This window comes from Protopterus annectens, chromosome 2.part0, assembly GCF_019279795.1.
Source record: "Protopterus annectens isolate FY-2018-M chromosome 2.part0, PAN1.0, whole genome shotgun sequence".
NCBI classification, from domain to species: Eukaryota; Metazoa; Chordata; order Ceratodontiformes; family Protopteridae; genus Protopterus; species Protopterus annectens.
Window position 1 is genome coordinate 1,977,665,465 of NC_056728.1, and position 23,215 is coordinate 1,977,688,679.

The following is a 23,215-nucleotide window of genomic DNA, read 5'->3' on the forward strand; positions in this document are numbered from 1 at the left end:
CACTTGCATCTACTTATTCTGAGTTACATATGTTTACTGCCACTTCTTTGTGATTGCATGTGCCTTATTCCTTATGAAAGTACCACTTTGATTGATGGAATCCGGTTAACGGCCCCATGCGAAACACACGGTCACCTTTACATGTATAAATGTTGCCTTTACAGCACAGAGGCATTCATTACACAATAAATTAATATGTGCTATAGTCGTACTTGAACCGGGAATGCCTTTACGTTAGGCGGATGCTCTAACCACTACACTATTGTTGTTCTGCCTCATTTATATGTATACCCATGGTTCATAGCTACTCTGACATATGCCTCACCGCTTCACTTACACAGCAGGCATCCATTCTCCTGCTGGAAAAACCACAGTACTACACTTCCGACATTCCCTATTTCCTACTGCTCTGGATCCATGCTGCATGTCTACTCACTCCAAGGATATTCAGAACTCCTACGCTTATAGTCCTCCCACATATGTGTGTTTGATTGTCAGAGTGTTTATGTGCTGGTCCAGGTTTAGGCTTGTCCAACTGGTGACTAGAACTGCCCTGTAGCTGTTCAAATATCAGACGTAGCACATGGACAGTTAGTCCAGATTTTAACATTTTACCTGTGTTTACAAACACAGGTGTTTGGGCACCTCTGACCACATTATTAGGTCGGCACTACATAATATAGGGCGGGGAGTGGTTCCACGACATAATACAGGGTGGGTGGGTGGGGGGGTTTCCACATAGTTCCCTTCACATTTGGGGGGGTTTCCACGTAGTTCCCTTCACATTTGACTATTTCATTCATTTATATATACAATGAATATTATTCTGGACATCAGTTATAAATTCATTACAGGTATGCAATAGTCCTGTCAACAAATGTGACGGTTGGTGTACATATGTGTACGGACCTCTGTGATACTTGGGGACTAGTTTCTACAGTGACAGGGACAAGGCTATGACAAATCAGGGACAATCACGGACACTTCTACCATATTAGTACTATTAACCTGGAACGTGTTGACAGATTCATATTACTACTAGTTTTCTGCAGTTAAATGCGTCTCTTACTCTTAATTGTTGTAATTAGTCATTCTTGTTCAACACCTTTCCTCCAAAGGTCACTGGCTTTGTGAGTGATTAAGTGGCTGGCCAGTTATTGTGCGAATGCTCTGACCATTGGCAGGGTTGACACATTGTCATATGTACAGGTTGGGATATATTCTGGGGACACCAGATTGTTTAGGCCAACACATACCCACGGTCAGTGCAGGTTTAGAACATTCATTATTTTCCTAGCTGAGAGCCTATACCTTTAGCACTTTAGTTGTTAGTCTGTTTCTTGTATGAATTACATATTTTCTATCCTGACATGACAGCTTTCGGCAACTGCTACATGCAGTATGGTACATAGTTATTTCCTACAATCACAGGACATTTGGCATTATATCATTGTTGGTCAGGACACACCTACCCACACAGTGACTTTCTCTCACACAGTGGATCAGGGGTTATCCTGTTTACGTCAGTGCTTTCATCACCCTATTTCCAAGTGCCACTACATGAATGTGTACAATATATTCTCTTGATTATTCATGTCGGGACAAGTGCGTCACGGGCAGGTGTTTGATCCTGGGTAGTAGGTTCTGCATGACCATCTAGGGCTGGACAGTCTCGTGCACCACTACTGCACATTCCAACTTGTGTCCAGATGTCTACAGGACTGGACATCATGTCTTGATACCCATTCTGATGTTTACACAAGTTACTTATCCCATGAGGGATATCCAAAAATTTAACAAGACCAATACCGACCATTCTTTTGGTTTTACGAAAATGTGTTGGGGGGTTTTACATGCAAGGGATACATAGTTTGCAACCCTGAAACTGCCTAGGGTGACACTGCCTACTACATATGAGTAGTGGTCACTATGTGTAGATGTGGCTGCGCCAAGCTAGTAGCCCAAGTATGGCTGGATTTGGTGGACGTTCCGGTATGGGGGCTAGTTGTGTGCTGTGGAAGGGATGATGGGTATTCCATTCTGTATCCAGGTGTGTTGCATTTGAATTGGCCTGTTCCATCAGGACCATTCAGTGGGTATGTGCCGGTGACATTTCTGTACATTTGTATCGCACATTTTAATATTTATATGTTTGTGGGATTGTGTTCTACAGTATGGCCTGTCAGGTTGTATTGCAGATGTGTATACATGTTCTTTGTGTTTCTTTCTGATTCACCCGCTGCTCCCTCATACACCTCCAGTTCACCTATTCTGCATACGACACAGTCTCGCCTTTGAGGAATATACCATTACCCATCCCCCACACACACATATTCCTGACACTCCATCCATCACTGCTTTGGTTGATGGTCCATGACATGGTCAAGGTAACACATTGCATACACTACATATGTCAAGTACTTGTATGGTTGTGTGGACTACCCTGGCATGTTTCATCTTCCACATGCTATACATCACGCACATAGGTACACGCCCATACTTAACTTTCATGACATGGTTGGTACACCCGGGTAATACTCGTTCAACGACACATCCTGACAAGTACGGCTTGGACCGCATATGTGCGGATTTTGGCTGACTGCTCTGATCATTGGTAGGATGCCACCTTTTCCTATGTCCAGGATGGGATATATTCCGGACACATATCCGATTGTACTGGACAACACATACCCACAGTCAATGCTACGGATAATACTGTTCCTTTAAGCCTACATGTTGCCTTATTGTTGTAGCAGTTTATATGCTCCTTCTGTTTTGTTTTCATGCTTATTCTATTTCTTGTCACATATGGTATGTTAAATACGGACATACCTATTGTATGTGACTATTACATGCATTGTGGGATATAATTCTGTCATACGGTCGCTAGATATCTACATTTATTGTGGTTTTGTTATGGACACATCTGCCCAGCTGTGTAATCTCCCTCACAATGTGGGACAGCTGGTGACCCTAACCACTGGGCTGGACGTAGCTATTGGCGGCTCGCTAACATGATGCATTTCACTTCCACTTGGTATAACTATCTACACTGCATTGGACTACTGGCACACGGTTTTCAATGTCATTTGTTCGAGGGATGGGGACTCGTTATTTTCTACTGTGCATTTGTGTTTGCTTCTTCATTTTGTGTTCGTAGGAACTGTCTTGCATGCTTTGCATACGTTTCAGTATCCACGGACACTGACAGATGTGATTACTATTGCATGCAAATTGTTATATGCAAGTATTTTAGGTTGCACGTCAACAGCTGACATTTCCACGCCTCCGAGCGGCACTTCGACAGGCCCTATGCACTCGCACTCATTTCCTATGCATGTGGCTGTGGCGGCAGCGCACCTTCATTAATAAGAAGTTATGTACCTACCATAACGTTCCATGTTAGTTGTCTTCTTCTCGTCTTCTTTCATGCTGGTTGGGTTCGGAGCCGATCCTCGGCTCTGACTCGGCCATCTTCAAAAGCTCGAGAGCTGCTTACTGGCTCAAGGCCCCCCTATATCCCATGATGCCTGGCACTAGATACCCAGATCTCTTTTGGTAAACCTAACTACAGACATAATAATAACAATTATAATAATAATAATAATACAGTAAACTGTAGTAGGATGCATGAACCTACTGGAGAGACTGATAGTGAGAAATAATAGCCAGAGAAGACTCAGCCAGTGATAAAAAAACATAAGGAACTCTTCTCGGTCTACTAGGATAGGGGGATGGAGGATGGGATGCAAGAAAGACAGCGAGAAGACAACTAACATGGAACGTTATGGTAGGTACATAACTTCTTAATGTTAAGTTGTCTATCTCGCCTTCATTCTTGCTGGTTGGGACAGCGTCCCTAGCACCTCAATCCTGGGTGGCTCATCAGAACAGACTCTTCAGAACAGTGGAACCAAAATCAGCTCTGCTCCTGGAGGCCACATTCAGCTTATAATGTGAAATTAAGGTATGAGGATTGGCCCATGTAACTGCCACACAAATAGTTTCCATTGGCAATCTTGCCTGAAAGGCCACTGAAGTAGCTAGAGCTCTAGTGGAGTGACCTTTTGGTTTAGCAGGAAGCTCTTTATTCCTTAACTGATATATAAATGTAATAATAGATGTCAACCACTTAGATAAAGTTACTTTCGACACCGGTATACCTTGTTTACCCTCAGCATAGGACAGGAACAACTGGTCTGATTTTCTGACTTGCTTGGTTCTATGCAAGTAAAAGCGTAATTGTCTATGAACGTCCAACTGATGTAAATAGAAGTTATGTTCTTACCATAACGTTCCATGTTAGTTGTCTTCTTCTCGCCTTCTTCTTGCTGGATGGGTTCGGAGCCGACCTCGGCTCCCACTCGGCCACTCTAAAAGCTCGAGAGTTGGTTCCACTGGCTCGAGGCTCCCCTTATATCCCACAATGCTAGGCGAGAGTTACCTCAGATCTCGTTTGTAAGCTAACCCCAGCTTATAAAAGTAACAGAATAACTCTAAACAGAGTCCACCTCTAACAACAGGAAGAAAGAAGGGTGACCTACATCCTGATCCAGGAAATATGCACAACAGCATATGCCTAAGAAAGAGGTGGTAGAAAGAGAGGTCACAATCACAACTCCTCTAGGTCTGTCCAGGCCAGGGGGAAGGAGGGTGGGGCAAGAAGAAGGAAGAAGACAACTAACATGGAACGTTATGGTAAGAACATAACTTCTATATGTTAAGTTGTCTATCTCGCCTTCATTCTTGCTGGATGGGACCGCGTCCCTAGCACCTTGTCCGGGGTGGCCTAACGGAACAGACTCCTGAGAACAGTGGAACCAAAATTAGCTCTATGCCTAGAAGCTAAATCCAACTTATAATGAGAAATAAAAGTGTGAGGAGTAGCCCAAGTAGCCGCTGCACAAATGGTGTCAATAGGCAGTCTGTCTTGGAAGGCTAAAGAAGTAGCCAAAGCTCTGGTGGAATGGGCTTTAGGTTTATTAGGCAATTTTTGGTGTCTAATTTCATATACAAGGGAAATCAAAGATGTTAGCCATCTGGATAATGATACCTTTGAAACTGAAAGTCCCTTTCTGCTTTCTGCATAGGAGACAAACAGCTGATCAGATTTTCTGAATTGTTTTGTTCTATCCAAGTAGTACCTCAATTGACGATGAACATCCAGGCAGTGTAATTTTTGTTCAGACCTATTGGAATACTCTGGAAAAAAGACAGGGAGGTCAATGCTTTGGTTTAGATTTGATGTCGAGACCACCTTAGGCAAAAAGGACGGGTTAGTTCGTAAGGATACTCTGTCCTTATGAAACAAAAGATAAGGAGGGCGACAGCTGAGTGCTTGAAGCTCTGAAACTCTTCTAGCTGATGTAATAGCTACCAGAAAAAGAGTTTTCCATGATAACAATTTTAAGGAACAGGAAGCTGCAGGTTCGAAAGGGGAAGAATCAAAGAAGCAAGAACTAAATTTAGGTCCCAAGGAGAAGGAGGATTTCTTATAGGAGGTCTGAGAAGAAAAACTCCTTTCAAAAAGGCTTTGCAGAGTTTGTGGGACATTAGGGCAGATTCAGAAATACCCACATGAAAGTTAGAAATGGCTGCCAATTGAACTTTAAGTGTAGAGGAGATGAACCTGCATGGAAGAGTTCAGCTAGAAAATCAAGGACTAGTTGGATGGAAGCGGTGAAAGGATCTATGTCCTTTCCTTGTGCCCAATATGAGAAGCGTTTCCACTTACTCAAATAAATCTTCGAGTGGAAGATTTATGGGAAGCTATCAATATATCTCTAACAGAGTGAGATAATTGAGGAAGCCTGGCTAAGGTTGGAACTGGAGGAAGCAAGCAGTGAGGTTCAGAGAGGGAGGGAGCGATGAAACTGACCCGACTGATGGATCAAAAGATCTGGAACTAGGTCCAGATTCCACGGTCGCTCAAGAGAAAACGATGTAGAAAGGGGAACCACACTTGTCGAGGCCAGTAAGGAGCAATGAGGATCAATGAGGCCTTCTGAGCGATAGCTTTCTGAATTACTTGAGAGATCAGTGGGAAAGGAGGAAATGCATACAGAAGTCCCGGGGCCAAACTTGGACTAGAGCGTCTCTGCTGGGTTGGCCTGGTAAAAGGAATAGAGTGAAATATTCTCTGCACTTGCTGTTTTGGGGAGTAGCAAAAGATCGCAGCAAGGCTGACCCCACTTGAGAAAAATTTCTCTCACTACAGAGTCTTTCAGAGACCACTCGTGAGGCATGAGAATAGCTCTGCTCAACTTGTCCATAATATGATTGGACTTCCGGGATGTGCGTTGCTATCAGAAACGCTGAGAAGAAATCACCCATTGCCACAGTCTGAGTGCTTCTCGACACAGGGGTATGATCTGGTTCCGCCTTGTTTGTTGATGTACCACACTACAGACATATTGTCTGTCTGGATTGCAATTGTTCCCAAGGGAAGAGAGTCTTGAAGGGCTTGCAACGCTAAAAGCACTGCTCTCATCTCCAGAACATTTATGTGCAAGTGGCATTCGTTTGGTTGCCATGTGCCCTGGACTGTCCTGCCCTGATAATGCCCCCACCCGATCAGGGAGGCATCCGTTGTCAGTGTAGCAACCGGAGGAGGTGGAACAAAGGTCTTCCCGACAGGAGATGGGGAAGACATCCACCACATGAGATGCTTTTTGCACGCTTGCGTGATCACAATGGTGTGAGACATTGGAAGTTCCTGGTATGACCATTGAGTAAAAAGCATCCACTGAAGGATCCGCATGTGGTATCTGGCTAATGGAAGGAGAGGTATGGCGCTGCCATAATTCCCAACACCTTTAGAACTAACCTGGCTTTGATTCTGTTGTTGTTGAGAAGGAGTGATACCAATTTGTGAATGTCTGATATCCTTTGATGTGTTAGCCTTGCAGACATGTTTATCGTATCTAGATTTGCGCCTATGTAGGTAATAGTACGACAAGGCGACAAAACAGACTTTTCGCAATTTATTGAAATACCCAGCTTTTGACAAGCGAAAAGTGTAATCTCTGGCCATCAGAAGGAGATGCTTGGTGGGAGCTGTGAGGAGCCAGTCGTCCAAATATGGAAACACCTGGAATCCTTGTCGTCTCAGGTGAGAAGCTACCACTGCCATGCATTTGGTAAACACCGGGGGCAGTGGTGAGACCAAAGGGCAGGGCCCTGAACTGAAAATGACTGGTTCCCAGCCTGAAGCGGAGGAATCTTCTGGAGCGTCTGTTCATCTTTATGTGGTAGTACGCATCCCGAAGGTCTATAGAGCACATCCAGTTTCCTTTGCCCAAAGGGAAGGATGGATTGCAGCGTGACCATCCGAAATCTTGTTTTCTTGACTGATTTGTTCAAGACACTGAGATCCAAAATTGGTCTCCAGTCCCTGTTTTCTTTGGAACTAAAAAAGAACCTTGAGTAGATTCCGGATCCTTGCTGGTCTGCTGGAACTGGCTGAATTGCTCTTTTTGCAAGCAGTTTTGAAATTTCCAAAGCTGCTAGATCCCTTTGAGCGGGTGGAACATCTGAAAGGGATTTTTTTGACTGATTTGGAAAGCGAAGAAAGGGGATAGAATAGCCTTCGAAATGATGGACTGTACCCATTTGTCTTGAGTCAGGGATAGCCAGGCTTCTGGGTACAGTGACAATCTTCCCCCGACTGCCTCCGAAGATGGGCAGTCGGGCAGCACCTCAGGGATGCTGAAAGGGCTTGTCAGGGAAGGCTTCGATTGCCCTGGTTCTGCGGACCCCCCTGCCCCTAGGCGGCGTCTACCATTGTTATTCCCACCTCTGCCTCTGGTGGGAAAGCGACTCTGTCGTCAGGCGAAGTCCCTTGAGATTGTTTACGGAACCACATCTTTCCACCCTTCTGGCCTTTGGGGTAAGGCCTGGAAGGAGTAGAAAACGGACTCCGGCGGCAGAAAGGGTCTTGCCATCAGTCTCGCACCTAGTCAAGGTTTCTTTCACTTGAGGACCAAAGAGATGATCCATCAAAGGGGAGTTCGTGAAAGACGTCTTGAAAGGGTCCGCAAAATTGCATAGCCGCATCCAGGCATGCCTACGTAAGGCCACACCTGTCCCTGCGGCTCTGCTCGCTCCATCAGCCGCGTAAGAAAGAAGGCGCATGGAGGAGTTGGTTATGGAATTAAGGGTAGCCAGCTGCGTGTTCATTTTATCTTGGAAACCCGCAGCTGTAGGATCCTTTAACATTTCACTCGCTTCCTTGATCAAGTCCCTTTGAAGGCGAGTAAAATGGCACAGGTAGTTCAGCGAACGCATGGTAAATGTCGCTGAGGAGAACATCCGCTTCCCGTACCTATCCATGGACCTAGATTCCTTGTTAGGTGGATGGACAGGTACTGAAGGATCAGCTAGCTCCTTCTTTGTGGCAGCAGCTACCACCATAGCATCCACAGAAACTCCTTTTGTTAAAAATTGTTTGTCTGCTGGAGCTGTTATGAACTTAGAGGGTCTCCTGGGAGTGGGGTCCACTGAATCAGGAGCCGTCCATGCCTTCTTAGCAACCACCTGCATGAGGGGGTCAAGGGGGACACCCAGGAGGTGGAAGGACGAGAGCCAAACGCCTCAAGATACACAGATTCGTCCTCCAAAGGGTTGAGGGCTGGCCAATTTCCCCTCTGTTTCAGGATCTCCAGAATGTCTGCAAATGAGACATCTTCAGAAGGGGAACGGGGAACCCTCAGAATCATCAAATCTGTGTCTGACGTGATGGACTCAGGTGAGTCAATGTGTTTCCTCTTACACTTCCTCTTCCGAGGGGCTCTTCTGCCAAATCAGGAGAGGCCTTGGAAGAGGATGAAATCCCACAGGGGCTCCTGAAGAGCTGGCCCTCTGCGGTCCGGGATGAGGGAGTGAGTCGACTTAGCCTGAGGCACCATAGAGGGAGGGGCGGACGGAGCCGACTGTGGAGTAGAGCCAGGCTCTAACACACTCCGCATGACCTCGAATGCACCCCTGTCAGGCAGAGCCAGAGGTCCCCGCTCCGAGAAGCTAAGAACCCCCCTCGGCACCGACAGAGATGGCTCCGAGGTCGATGTCGGAGCCGAACTCACCAGCACCGAGCTCCGAGAGGGAGAGGGGTCAGACAAGGGTCCGATGCCACTCACCCCTCGGAGCCGACGAGGGAAGTCGGCGCCGAGATTCTTCCAAGGAAGAAAACGAGCTGGCAGCGGAGCCGAAGACAATTGTATCGGCTCCGGCGCAATCACAGTCTCGGTTCGACCGCGACCCGGCTCCGAGCTCAAGAGAGTCGAAGGAGGAATATATTGATGGACCGGGGCAGGCATCGACTGATGAGTCGGGCTCTGAAGCATCTGGGCCAGTGCCTCAGACTTAAGTAGTCGACTCACTACCCTCTGAAGGTCATGATCCGACAGCCTCGATGACCTAGAGGAGTGAGATCTTTGGCTCCGTTCAGACAGCAGGGAGATCCTGGAGCCGAATGAACGGAGCCAAGAGATGGTGACCTGGACCTCTTCTAGTTGTCGGCTCCGAAGGTCTGGTTGGAGCCGACAGGAACTTACTACCTCGGCTCCGGCCGAGGGGCCACAGAAACTGTGGACTGAGACTTATCGGCTCCAGCCGGAGCCGATGAAGGCAAAGGTTGAGAAACCTTAGGTCTCGGCTCAGTTGCGGAGCCGAAGACCTAGATGCCTTAGAGGGCTTCCTGTTGAAACAGACAGGGAATCCTCTGGCTTGAGTAAGCCTCTAAGAATCAATTTATTCTTTCTTTCCTGCAGGACCCTGGGGCTGAAGCCATGGCACACAGCACAGGAGTCCTGCAGGTGCAAAGGCCCCAGACAATAGACACAAGAAGTGTGAGCGTCTGTCAGAGACATTTTCTGACAGCACGCATCACACTTCTTGAATCCGGAGACCTTTGCTTCTTTAGACATTTTTATCTGAACAGGTGTACACAAACACGCACACAAACACACTAGTTACACCCTGTCAGGTTAATTATAATAAAAAGCAGTACTAGTAATTTAAACTACAAAAATACACACACACTCCACTAGGGAAGGAAAGGCCTATAGGCCCAAGGGAAGAACCAAAGGTTCTTGAGGAAAGGAAATGGAAATTTTTTGGAAGGGAATAAAAAGTTTTCTAAACTACACTAAACTAAGTAAATATATTAAATTAAAGGGGTTTTTAAAGACTAATTTCAAGAAGAAATAGTACTCACCAAGAACCGGTAGAAACAACCAACCTCGAAGCTGTAGCGGCAAACGAGATCTGGGGTAACTCTCGCCTAGCATTGTGGGATATAAGGGGAGCCTCGAGCTGGTGGAACCAACTCTCGAGCTTTTAGAGTGGCCGAGTCGGAGCCGAGGTCGGCTCCGAACCCATCCAGCAAAAATGAAGGCGAGATAGACAACTTAACATTTTATATTCCGCTTTGCTGGAATAATTTGGAAAAAACACAGGCAGGTCAATCGACTGATTCAAATTATTATCAGAAGCAACCTTTGGAAGAAAGGAAGGGTTAGTCCGAAGAGAAACTCTATCATTGTGAAAAACTAGGTAAGGAGGATGAACACAATTTATTTATTTATTTATTTATTTATTCAGTTTGATTACCAGGGAGGTCCACTGGGCTGGGGAGCTCATTTTCAGTGGAGGCCCGGGGAGAAAAGCTCCACAGTAAGTTTATTAGATACATGTTTTTCAATCATAGTAAAAAATACAAAGTAAAAAAAATACATAAAAATACAAACAATATGGTTCAATCTCCAAAGCAGTAAACAATCAATACAATTACAATTAAGTTTAGGGGAAAATGAGTATACAGTGAAATAGTTGGAAGTAATAATTAGTCATGAGAAACAAATAAGTATTTGAGAGTGGGGTAAGGAAACTCTTCTAGCCAGCGTAATTGCAACCAGTAGAAGGGTTTTCCAAGAAAGAAACTTCAAAGAACAAGAAGCTGCAGGTTCAAAGTGGGGGCAGTATCAGGGAAGCTAAAATCAAATTCAGATCCCACGGAGGCGGGGGATCTCTTACTGGGGGCCTGAGTAGAGTGTTCCCTTTAAGAAAGGCTTTACATAGCTTATGGGACATGATGCTTGTATCAGCTAGGCCCATATGAAAGTTTGAAATTGCAGCTAGCTGAACTCTCATCGTAGCAGAAGAGGATCCAGCTCGAAAAAGTTCCACTACAAATTCTAATATATGGTGGACAGGGGCTGAAAAGGGATCTATATTCCTGGTCTCTGCCCATAGGGAAAAACGTTTCCAGTTACTAGCATAAGTTTTTTTAGTGGTAGACTTATGCGAGGATAAGATGATTTCACACACCGAGTGGGAGATGTTCGGAAGCCTGGCTAAGGTCGGAAGTGGAGCAACCAAGTAGTAAGCTGGAGAGATTGAAGAGATTGGTGCAGCCCACCCGATTGATGGATCAGGAGGTCTGGAAGTGGGTCCAGGGTCCAGGGCTGCTCCAGAAGGTGATGATGCAGAAACGGGAACCAAATTTGTCGAGGCCAGTAAGGGGCAATGAGGATCATCTTGCATCCCAATGTGGTAGCTTTCTGTATTAGTTTGGGAATCAGGGGAAAGAGAGGGAATGCATAAAGAAGTCCCTGAGGCCAATCGTGAACTAGAGCATCTCTGGGGAAGAGGGAGGACAGAGAAGAAATTGTCGCACTTGCTGTTGAAGGGGGTGGCAAAAAGGTCACAGCAAGGCTGACCCCATTTGCGGAAGATTTTGTCCGCCACAATCTGATTGAGAGACCACTCGTGAGGCATGAGAATTGCTCTGCTCAGCCTGTCTGCTATAACATTGGACTTCCCAGGGATGTGCGCTGCTATCAGAAATCGCTGGGAAGAGATCGCCCACTGCCAAAGTCTGAGTGCTTCTCGACATAAGGGGTAGGACTTGGTTCCGCCCTGCTTGTTGATGTACCATACTACTGACATATTGTCTATTTGAATTGCAATGGTCCCAGTGGGAAGAGAGTTCTGAAGAACTTGCAACACTAAAAGCACGGCCCTCATCTCCAAGACATTGATATGCAGATGGTACTCGTGAGGCTGCCAGGTGCCTTGGACTGTTCTGCCCTGAAAATGCCCCCCCCCCCACCTGATCAGGGAGGCATCCGTGGTCACCGTAGCTACTGGAGGAGGAAGAACAAATGGTCTGCCCTGGTGTAATGATGGGGAAACCATCCACCAAACAAGTTGGTTTTTGCATGACTGTGTGATCATTATCATGTGAGACATTGGGAGTTGCTGGAAGGACCATTGTGTGAACAGCATCCACTGAAGAATCCTCATGTGAAAACGTGCAAGGGGGACTAATATGATAGCCGCTGCCATGAGACCCAATGTTCTTAGGACAAATCTGGCCTGAATTTTTTTACATCCTAATAAGATCTGCACATGTCTTCGAATGTCTAACACTCTGTCTACTGGAAGTGTCGCTGACATGTCCTTTGTATTTAAGTTTGCACCTATAAAGGAGATAGATTGACAAGGCGACAATGCAGACTTTTCGAAATTTATTGTGATACCTAGTTTGGAGCAAGTTTGGATGGTGTAGTCTCTGGCTCGCAGCAGGTGATGCCTGGTGATTGCAGTAAGGAGCCAGTCGTCTAAATATGGAAACATCTGGAATCCTTGCTGTCTCAGGTGAGAGGTAACTACTGCCAAACATCTGTTGAGCACCCTGGGGGCTGTGGTGAGACCAAAAGGCAGAGCTCTGAAATGATAATGACTGGCTCCCAGCCAGAAGCGGAGGAATCTTCTGGAGCATCTGTCCATTTTGATATGGTAGTACACTTCCTGAAGATCTATGGAGCACATCCAATTGTCCTGACCCAGAAAGGGTAAAATGGACTGTAGCATGACCATCCGGAACTTCGTTCTTTGAACAGACCTGTTTAGTCTGCTGCGATCCAGAATGGGTCTCCAGTCCCTTGTCTTTTTTGGTACCAAAAAGAACCTTGAGTAAATTCTGGATCCTTGTTGGTCTGCTGGGACTGACTGGATGGCTCTTTTTCTTAGCAGTTTTGATATTTCTTGAACTGCTTGATCCCTTAGATTGGGTGGAACATCTGGAAGGGATTTTTTGGGAATGTGTGGAGTGCGAAGGAAGGGGATTTTGTAGCCTTCGGATATGATAGACAGTATCCATTTGTCTTGTGTTATACTTTGCCAGGCTTTTGGGTACAGCGAAAATCTTCCCCTGACTGCCTCCGAAGGTGGACAGCCGGGCAGCACTTCAGGGATGCTGGAAGGGCTTGTCAGAGAAAGATTCTCTTTGTCCCTGAGTTTGCTGACCCCCTCTGCCCCTAGGGTGGCGTCTATTTTTGTTCCCTCCTCTGCCCCTGGAGGGGAACTCTCCACGTGTGTCAGGCACGGCTCCCTGGGGTTTCCGGAACCACATTTTCCCACTCTTCTGACCCTTGAGATACAGTCTTGAAGGAGTGGAAAAATGGACTCCCACAGCAGAGAGAGCCTTGCCTTCCTGTTCACACCTGGTAAGGGTATTCTTCACCTGTGGTCCAAACAAAGCAGAACCATCAAAGGGGGTGTTGGTGAAAGACACCCTGAAGGGTTCCGCAAAGTTGCATAACCGCATCCAAGCGTGCCTCCTCAAAGCCACGCCTGTGCCTGCGGTCCTACTCGTGCCATCGGCTACATAAGAGATAAGCCGCATGGAGGAGTTTACTACTGAATTAAGAGTCACCAGCTGGGAGGCAACCTTAGCATGGTCCCCCACAGCTGATGGATCTTGAAGGGTATCTCCTAGCTCTTTAAGGAGATCCCTTTGAAGGTGGGTAAAGTGGCACAAATAGTTCAGCAACCACATGGAGAAGGTCGCTGAGGAAAACATCCGCTTCCCATATCTGTCCATCATCCTAGATTCCTTATTAGAGGGATGGACAGACAAAGACGTTTTAGCCAACTCCTTTTTTGTGGCCACTGCTACCACCATGGCATCAATGGGAACACCCTTGGTCAGAAATTGCTTGTCTTGTGGGGCGGTAATAAATTTTGTGGGCCTGTGGGGAGTTGGTTCCATTGTGTCTGGAGCTGACCATGCCTTTCGAGCCACCACAGCCATCAGTGGATCGAAAGGCAGAGACACCGCCAGGAGGTGGAAGGTCAGGATTCAAATGCGCCCAGGAATGACTCATCCTCGGAAGGGTTAAGGGTAGTCCAGTTCCCCCTCTGCCTAAGAATCTCAAGGATGTCTGAGAAGGAGACGTCCTCAGAGGGGGATCTCGGGGACCCTACCGACTCCTCCAAGTCGGTATCTGAAGTGACAGACTCAGGGGAGTCAACATGCTTCCTCTTGTATTTCCTCTTTCGAGGGGGCTCCTCTGAATGAATGGGGGAGGCCTCGGAAGAGGAAGATACACCCAAAGGAGTGCCCTGGAGTGCTTGTTCCCCTCACTTGGTGTCTGGAGGAGGGGCAGAGACAGGAGCAGGCTCCATGGGGGGAGGAGCCTATGAGGCTGACCGTGAGGCTGACTCAGATGCCAGCACACTCCTCATGACCTCGAAGGCACCACTTCCTTATATCGGAGAAGGCTCTGGCTCCGAAGAGACCGGAATCCTTCCTGGCACTGAGAGAGATGGCTCTGAAGCCGATGTAGGAGCCGAACTCACCTGCACCGAAGCTCCGAGAGGGAGAACGGGGTCGGACAAGGGTCCAATGCCACTCGCCCCCTCAGAGCCGACGAGGGAGTCCAGGTGCCCAGATCCCTCCAAGGACGGCACCATGGAAGAGATTGGAGCTGACGACAGAACCGAAACGGGAGGTATCGGTGCCGATGGTCCCACGATCCCAGCCTCAGCATGCTCTGGTTCCGAGCTCAAGAGATGAGTCGAAGGAGTAACTACTGCAGAGACAGGTAGAGCCAAACCCTGATGAGGGGGGCTGGATAGCATTTTAGACAGGGCCTGTGATTTTAAAAGCCTGCTCACCACTCTCTCCAAATCATGGTCAGATAGTCTAGACGACCGAGAAGAGTGGGATCGATGACTTCTCTCCGACTGCAACAAAGGTGACCCCGGAGCCGAATGAATCTACTCTAAGGATGGTGATCTGGAGCGTTTTCGACTCCCTGATGGTTCTGACAGAAGAGTCGGGGCCGACTGGGAGATAGGTACTTCGGCTCCAGTCGGAGCCGAAGTTGGCTTTGAGATAGGTACTTTGGTTCCAGCCAGAACCGAAGTTGAAGCAGATGCCACACCCGACGATGGCTCCGAACTGGGAGCCGGCGGCTTCGATGGCTTGGAAGGTTTCACTGACTGAGCCTTGGCCGGTGATCCTTCAGGTTTAAGCAAACCCCTAAGGATAAGCTTATTCCTAATCTCTTGCAGGACTCTTGGACTAAAGGCGTGACACACCGAACAAGAGTCCTGCAGGTGTAGGGTGCCCAAGCAATAGACACAAGAAGTGTGACCATCTGTCAGTAACATTTTCTGACAGCATGAGTCACACTTCTTGAATCCCGACACTTTTGTGTCTTTAGACATTCCTGTAAAGGAAGAATCAAAATATAAAGAAAGAGTACAAAGGGAAGTTGGTAACTAGAAAAAAAACACACACAGTCCGCACAAGTTACCACACCCTAACAGCACACACACACTTTATAATATAAGAAAGGCTAAACGGACCTACAACTACCACAATTTCTATGAAAAAAAATTTTTACTACCTTAAAAAAGGAAACAAGGAAACAAAGATAAGCCTCTAACTGAAACGGCTTACCTTAAAAAGGAAAATGGGAGTGGGGTAGAGAGGGGAAAACTCTCTAAGAAGAAAAATGAGTTTTCAAGGAGAATTAAACCTTAACAAATACCTACAAATACTACAAATATGTATGAACACTAAATATTCTAACTAATAATATACAAAAAGTTCTAAATATATATCAATAAAGTGAAAAAATACGACCTGAGCCAGTAAACGCAACCTCATAGCAGAAGCAGCAAACGAGATCTGGGTATCTAGCGCCAGGCATCATGGGATATAGGGGGGCCTCGAGCCAGTAAGCAGCTCTCGAGCTTTTGAAGATGGCCGAGTCGGAGCCGAGGATCGGCTCCGAACCCAACCAACAAGAATGAAGGTGAGATAGACAACTTAACATTATGCATTTGGCGCTACTGCACCATCTTCACGCCATATGGTCAGCGCAAGCCTAACGTCGGCCTTGCGCTGAGCTTCATAAATCCCGGGGGTTATATATTTGGCATAACATTCCATCTGTGTTGTCCATTTTCATTCCTTCTCAACTGATGAGTTTGGATCCGAGCCCTCGGATCTGACATGGCATTTGTAAAAGCTCATAGCAACCTTGAACTCTTGAGCTTCTCCCTTACCCAGAATGCACCACTTCAGATCTTGTTTGCAGATTATAGCAAAAGACTAACACTTCACTCGTACAGAATACATTTTTAAGCAGAAATATAGCAGAAGCACAAAAGCTATATCTGGACTCATAAAAGGCAAGGAAAAGATCCCAAGATTGGCTCTATCCACTCGCTCTTTAGATGTCAGATAAGGAATGGTGGGTGGGGAGTCGAGGACGAATGAAAATGGACAACACAGAAGGAACGTTATGGTAAGTACATAACTTCATCTGATGTCAATTTTCATTCCATCCTCGACTGATGGGACAGAATCCTCAGCTACTATAATCCCAGGGTGGCCTCAAGGAAGGATATTCCTGAGCAGCACTGAGCCAAATGATGCCCTACTTCTAGAAACTAAGTCTAGCTTATAAAGAGATATGAAGATGTGAGGAGAAGCCCAAGTTGCTGCTGCACAAATATTATCCATGGAGGCTCTTGAATGAAAGGCTATGGATCTTGTAGAATGAGCATGCAATTACTTACTTAAAGGCAAATTCAGTTTATCGTAAATGAAAGAAATGCAATTAGTGAGCCATTTTTCTAGGGAAACTCTAGACACTGGCTTGCCCAATTTCTTTTCCACAAAAGAAACAAATAACTGGTATAACTTTCTGAAGTCCTTTACTCTGTGTAAGTAGAAATGTAATTGCCTATGTACACCAAGTGAATGCAACAAATATTCACCTTTGTTTGTATAACTTGGGGAAAAAAACTGGTAGGTTGATAGAATGATTAATGTTATATTCATGTTATATTCTGTTGCAACTTTGGGTAAAAAGGATGCATTAGTTCACAATATAACTCCATGTTTATGAAATATTAGGTATAGAGGTTTCACCGGCAAAGCCTGAATTTCCGAGATTCATCTGGCCAAAGTAATGGCCACCAAAAATAAAGTCTTCCAAGACAGAAATTTAAGGTCACAAGTATTTGCAGGTTTGAAGGGTAGAAGAACCAAAGCTTGCAGTACCAGAGTTAAGTCCCACAGTGAAGTAGAATCTTTAACTGGAGGTCTCAGCAGAAGTGTTCCAAGTAGAAAGGTCTTACAAAGTTTATGCGAAGCAGGGGAAGAGCCATCAGGACCAGCATGGAAATTAGAAATTGCTGCTAACTGAACCTTTATTGTGGAAGAACTAGCCCCTTGATCAAAAAGCAATGACAAAAACTCCATGATGGTATGAATTGGTACAGAAAATGGATCCTCATCATTCTGAAGTGCCCAATGCACAAATCTTTTCCATTTGCTATTATAAGTTTTCCTTGTAGATGGTTTGAGGAAAGATAATAGAATTCAGCAAACCAAGAAAGAGAGCATAGGTTGCCTGGCTATTAGTAGAAATGAAGAAACCAAGCTGTCAGCTTGAGCTTTGGAAGATCCAGATGAACCACTTCTGTCAGGTGAGACAGATGGTCTGGAACTAGATCCAGAATCCACGGTTGATGGATCATATGAGGCCACAGGAAAGGGAACCAAATTTGTCGAGACCAAAAAGGAGCAATGAAAATAACCTTGCTCTTCAACTTGGCAGCTCTCTGAAGGAACTTTAATATCAGAGGGATCAGAGGATAAGCATACAGTAAATGGGGGGGCAATCATGAAGAAGAGCATCCCTCGGTGACTCCCCCTTTGGGGGGATGAGGGCAAAGTAGCTGCTGCACTTGTTCTTTAGGTGAGATGCAAAGAGATCGCAGCAAGGCTGGGCCCACTTGTGGAAAATCATGTCCACTACTTTGTGGTTCAGTGACTACTCATGAAGTAAGAGAATGCATCTGCTCAGTTTCTCTGCTAGCACGTTGGTCTTCCCCAGAATGTGTGTTGCTAAGAGAAAGTGGTTGGAAGAGATTGCCCATTGCCACACTCATAGTGCTTCTTGACATAGAGAGTATGATCTGTTTCCTCCTTGTTTTCTGATGCATCAAATCACTGACATATTGTTTGTTTGTATCACAATTGTTCCCGATGGGGAGCATCCTGAAAGGCTTGCAACACTAAAAGCACTGCTCTCAACTCCAGAACACTGACATGCAAATTGGCTTCTTGGGAGGACCACGTGGCTTGGACTGTCTTTCCCAGGTAATGCCCTCCCTAATGTCAGATGGGAAGCATCTGTGGACACTATGGCCTTGTGCTGAGAAGGGACAAATAGATGGCCTTGTAATAGTTGTTCCGACTGGGTCCACCACATCAAATCTTTTTTGCACGTTGTAGATTTGAATTGGGGCAGATAGAGGTAGCTGAAGTATTGACCACTGAGACTTCAAACATCCACTGAAGAATCCTCATGTGAAATCTGACCAGCAGAACAAAGTGTATTGCTGCCACCATTGATTCTAGTGCTTAGGACCAGATGAGCAGGGACTGTGGTACTACAAAGTATTTTGCTGTCTTGCGATCTTAAGGTGTGAACTCTGGCAAGGGGAAAAGAAGGTATTGCTAACCTTGTGTTGAGTAGTTCCCCTATGAACTCTATAGTTCGAGATGATTTAAGATGTGACTTTTCAAAATGTATGGTTACACCTAACTGTGCAGAAATGTGGATTACTTTTTCTCTTGTCTTGATAAGTTGATGCCTGGCCAGGGTGGAGATGAACCAGTTGTCTTAAATACGGAAACATCCAGAATCTATGCAATCTCTAGTGAGCTGCTACCACTGCCATACATTTGGTGAATACCCTGGGAGCTGTGGTGAGACCAAAGGGCAGTGCTCTGAACTGATAATGACTGGCTCCTAGATGGAAGCGTAAGAATTTCCTGGATCGTCTGTACATTTTTATATGACAGTACCCATCCTGGAGATCTTTTGAGTATATCCAGTCGTCTTTTTCCATAAATGGAAGAATGGATTGAACCATGACCATCTGAAACTTTGTTTTCCGAACAAAGTTGTTCAGACTGCTGAGGTCCAGAACTGATCTCCAGTTCCCTGTTTTCTTTGGGAATAAAATGAATCTTGAGTAAGTTCCAGATGATTTCTGGATTGGCGGGACTTCTTAGATGACTCTTTTGTTTAGCAGCTTTTGTATTTGAATGGCTGCTTGTTCCCTCTGACTGGATAGAACACTGGGGAATTTCCTGGAATTTAGAGGACAAAGGGAAAATGGAATGATATAACCTCTGGATAAGATCCTCTGCACCCAAGTGTCTTTTCTTATTTCTAGCCAGGCTCAACAGTGCAGGGATAAATGACCCCCAACTGCCTTCTGTGGGGAACAATCAGGCCTCCTTTCCACAGCACTGGAAAGATTTGCCAAAGAAAGAATCCCTGGACCCTTGATGATGTGGGCCTCCTCTACCATGAGGGTAGTATCTACCATTTTAACCTCCCCCTATGCCTCTGGGAAAAACCCTTCACATGTGTTCTAGAAAGATCCTTGTGATTTTCTGAACCACATATTTCCACCATCTGATGATTCTTTGAAAATGATCTTTGGGGCATGGAAAAATGTATGCCAATGGCAGAAAGGGTCTTTCCATCCTTCTCACACCTGGAAAACATATATTTTAATTTGGGACCAAACACAGAGGTGCCATCAAAGGGAGCACTGATGAACGTAGACTTATAAAGCTCCACAAAATCACACAAATGCATCCAGGCATGTCTCCTAATGGCTATGACTGAACCCAGTGCCCCTGAGGTTCCTTCTGCCATGTTAGAAATAAGCCTCATTGATGAGTTGGAAATTGATTATAGGGTTGCCAGCTGAGAAGTGACAGAATCTTTCACCTCTTTAGACACATTTCCTTTGAGAGTACCTGAAAGTTCCTTAATCAGATCCATCTGAATTCTAGTAAAATGTGCTAGGTAGTTCAGAGTCCTTAAGGCAAGGGTCGCTGAAGCATAAACATGCTTCCCAAATCTGTCAATCACCCGCTACTCCTTGTCAGGAGGATGGACAGAGGTACTTTTGTCAGCAAGTTCCTTTCTAGTGGCTGCTGCCATGACCATGGCATCAACAGGAGGACCTTTTGACTAAAATAGTTTAGACTCTGGAAGGCTCATAATCTTATCTGGCTTCTTGGGAATGGGTTCAGTAGAATCAGGTTCCTTCCATGCCCACTGCGAGACCAACTCCAGGAGCTCATCAGCGGGCAGGACCACCAAGGTAGTAGATGGACGGTAGCAAAAGCCTCCGGTAGTACAGATTCCTTTGATGAAGGGTTGCTGGACTTCCAGCCACCTCTCTGTTTCAGGATCTCTAGGATGTCCCTGAATGAGACATCCTCAGGAGGTGTCAGTGGGAACCCGTAGCCCTCATCAAAATATGTGTCCTTAGTGACTGATTCAGGGGAATCAATATGCTTCTTCTTGCATGTCCTCTTCTTAGGGACCCCCTTGGTGGGGTACTCCGGGGAGGTATCAGAAGAGGAGGGGATACCGTGTTGGAAAGCCTGGGGTTTTGGTCTCAGCTGTCTCTGTAAAGAGGATAGATGAGACTCAAGGCACAGAGATGAAACAGAAGAAGACATAAGATTCAAAGGGGAGGCATCACCTGGGTCTGAGGTGCAGACAGAGCTCTCTCCAAAACCTTGAAGGCAGACTGTTCTGAGGAAGGCTAAGGACACAGATCTAAGAGGCCAATCCTTTGATCCCTAGTCCTGGCCTGCTCCTAGGACAGCTACCCAGAGGCCAAAGTCAGACCCGAACAAACATTGCTGAGGGTCCGAGATGCAGAGATGGCTCTGAAACACTCGGAGTCAACTGCACCACCTCAGACCTGACAGGGTAGAATTGGCTCTGAGAGCTCTCCAGATCCAACTGAACTGAAGAGCTCAGAGCAAGTCTCGTACCCGGGGATGTCAGAATCCTCAGATCCGAAGCAGGCAGTGCTGGACAATTTGGATCCAAAGGTTCTGAAACCTGGAGAAGAGTCAAAGGTGGAATTGGTAGAGGAGGAGTAGTGGATGCATGGTCTTCCTGACCCGATGGGGTAGGAGGCAAGGAAGGAGCAGACTGGCTCTGCATCAAGAGTATCTTTCTCACTAGCCTCTCTACATCTTCTTCGATGAGACTACTGGATGAACAGGAGGATAGAGCCAATGGAGACTAAAGGAGGGAAGGCACTCTAGATGGAAACGGGTCCACTGAATGAGAGTACCTCATCCTAGGCCAAATAGGTATCTGATCTGAGATCTTTGGATCCGATGAATCTTTACTTGTCAGAGACTTCAGATCTGAAGAAGCCAGTGGATCCAAGGGCTTGTATCCAGACTTAGACAAATCTGACAAAAGGGTTGGATCTGATAATATTTGTTTCTTCTTTGAATGATCTAAAAATACAATAGGATCTGAAAATGTTCTTTTGCTGGATTTCTCTGAGGACCTAGAGGATACAGAAGAAGTGGTTGGAGAAGTAAAAGCTGTCTTTTTAGGTTTTTCTTTGGAAGGTCCATATAGCTTCATCAAAGGATGAAGGCAAAAGTCCCTTTAGAATAAGTTTGTTTCTGTGATCTACCAGTGCCCTAGGGTTGAAAGAATAGCAGATTGAACAATTCTCCTGGAGGTGGAGAGGTCCCGAGCCAAAAACATACAAGGTGTACGAATCAGACATAGGGATATTCTGACCACATTTCCCACATTTTTTTGAACTCAGCCAAGCTCTTCTCTTTGTCAGACATCACCAAGGAAGGGAAGACCCAAGCACAATCACAACAACTACAAAGGCAGAAATGCCCACAGAATTACAATTTTTAACACAAACAGTTTTTTTTTAAACAGAAGGGAAGGAAAAGAAAGGAACAAAGTACTAACAATGATACTGAAAACTACGATAATCGTACAAGATAGGAGTTACTAGCAACAGTAATGGAAAATACTGCAAATGGTAAAAGGCAAAACAGAGATTTCTGGAAGGGTAAAGGAGAGAATGAACCATTAGACAGAAAAAACATAATCCACAAAATGTTATAAGTAATTGAAGAGAAAAAAATTAAGTTTTTAAAAGGTTACCTATCACCCAAGCTTGAGAGAACAACAGACCACATCTTTTTGCTGGAAACAGCAAATAAGATCTGAAGTAATGGGATGATGCATACTGGGTAAGGGAGAAGCTTGAGAGTTTGAGATTGCCATGAGCTTTTACAATGGAGAAGTTGGATCCGAGGGCTCAGATCTGAACCCATCAGTCAAGGACAGAATGAAAACTGACATCAGAGAAATGGTTTTCCACGACAAAAATTTAATCTGCTTTGGCTGAAGGTTCAAAGGGAGCTTGACTCAAGGCTTGAAGCACAATAGCTAAATCCCAAGGAGGATTAGGATCCTTCAACGGTGGTCTAAGTAAAAAGGCTTCCTTTTGAAAAGCTTTGCTTAGCTTCAAAGAGGATAATGTAGAGTTATTTTCACTCGGGTGGAAATTAGAAAAGCTAGACCCTTCACTAAAAATTGAAGATAAAAATTCAAGAATAGATGGCATTGGTGCAGGAAAAGGGATCCATATCCTTGCTGAGCCCAGCAAAAAATGTATGTACTCACCAAAACATTCCATCCGTGTTGTCCATTTTCATTCTTCCTCAACTGATGGGTTTGGATTTGAGACTCGGATCTGACTTGGCTGTTTCTGTCAGATCATTGGATCGAAGAACTCTAAAGCTCCTCCCTTTATCCATAATGTCCTACCAACCTAATGTCCCTCAGCTTGAGTTTGCTGCCCATACATAGAAAGGAATAAGCCTATTACAAAAATTTAAAAAAAGAGAAAGGAAGTTGGAGCTCAAACAAGGAATAAAGGTTCCTGTACAACTTTTAGATCTATCCAGAAGCAAAGAATGGGGGTAGGTGGGCAGGAAGTTGAGGAAGAATGTAAATGGACAGCACAGATG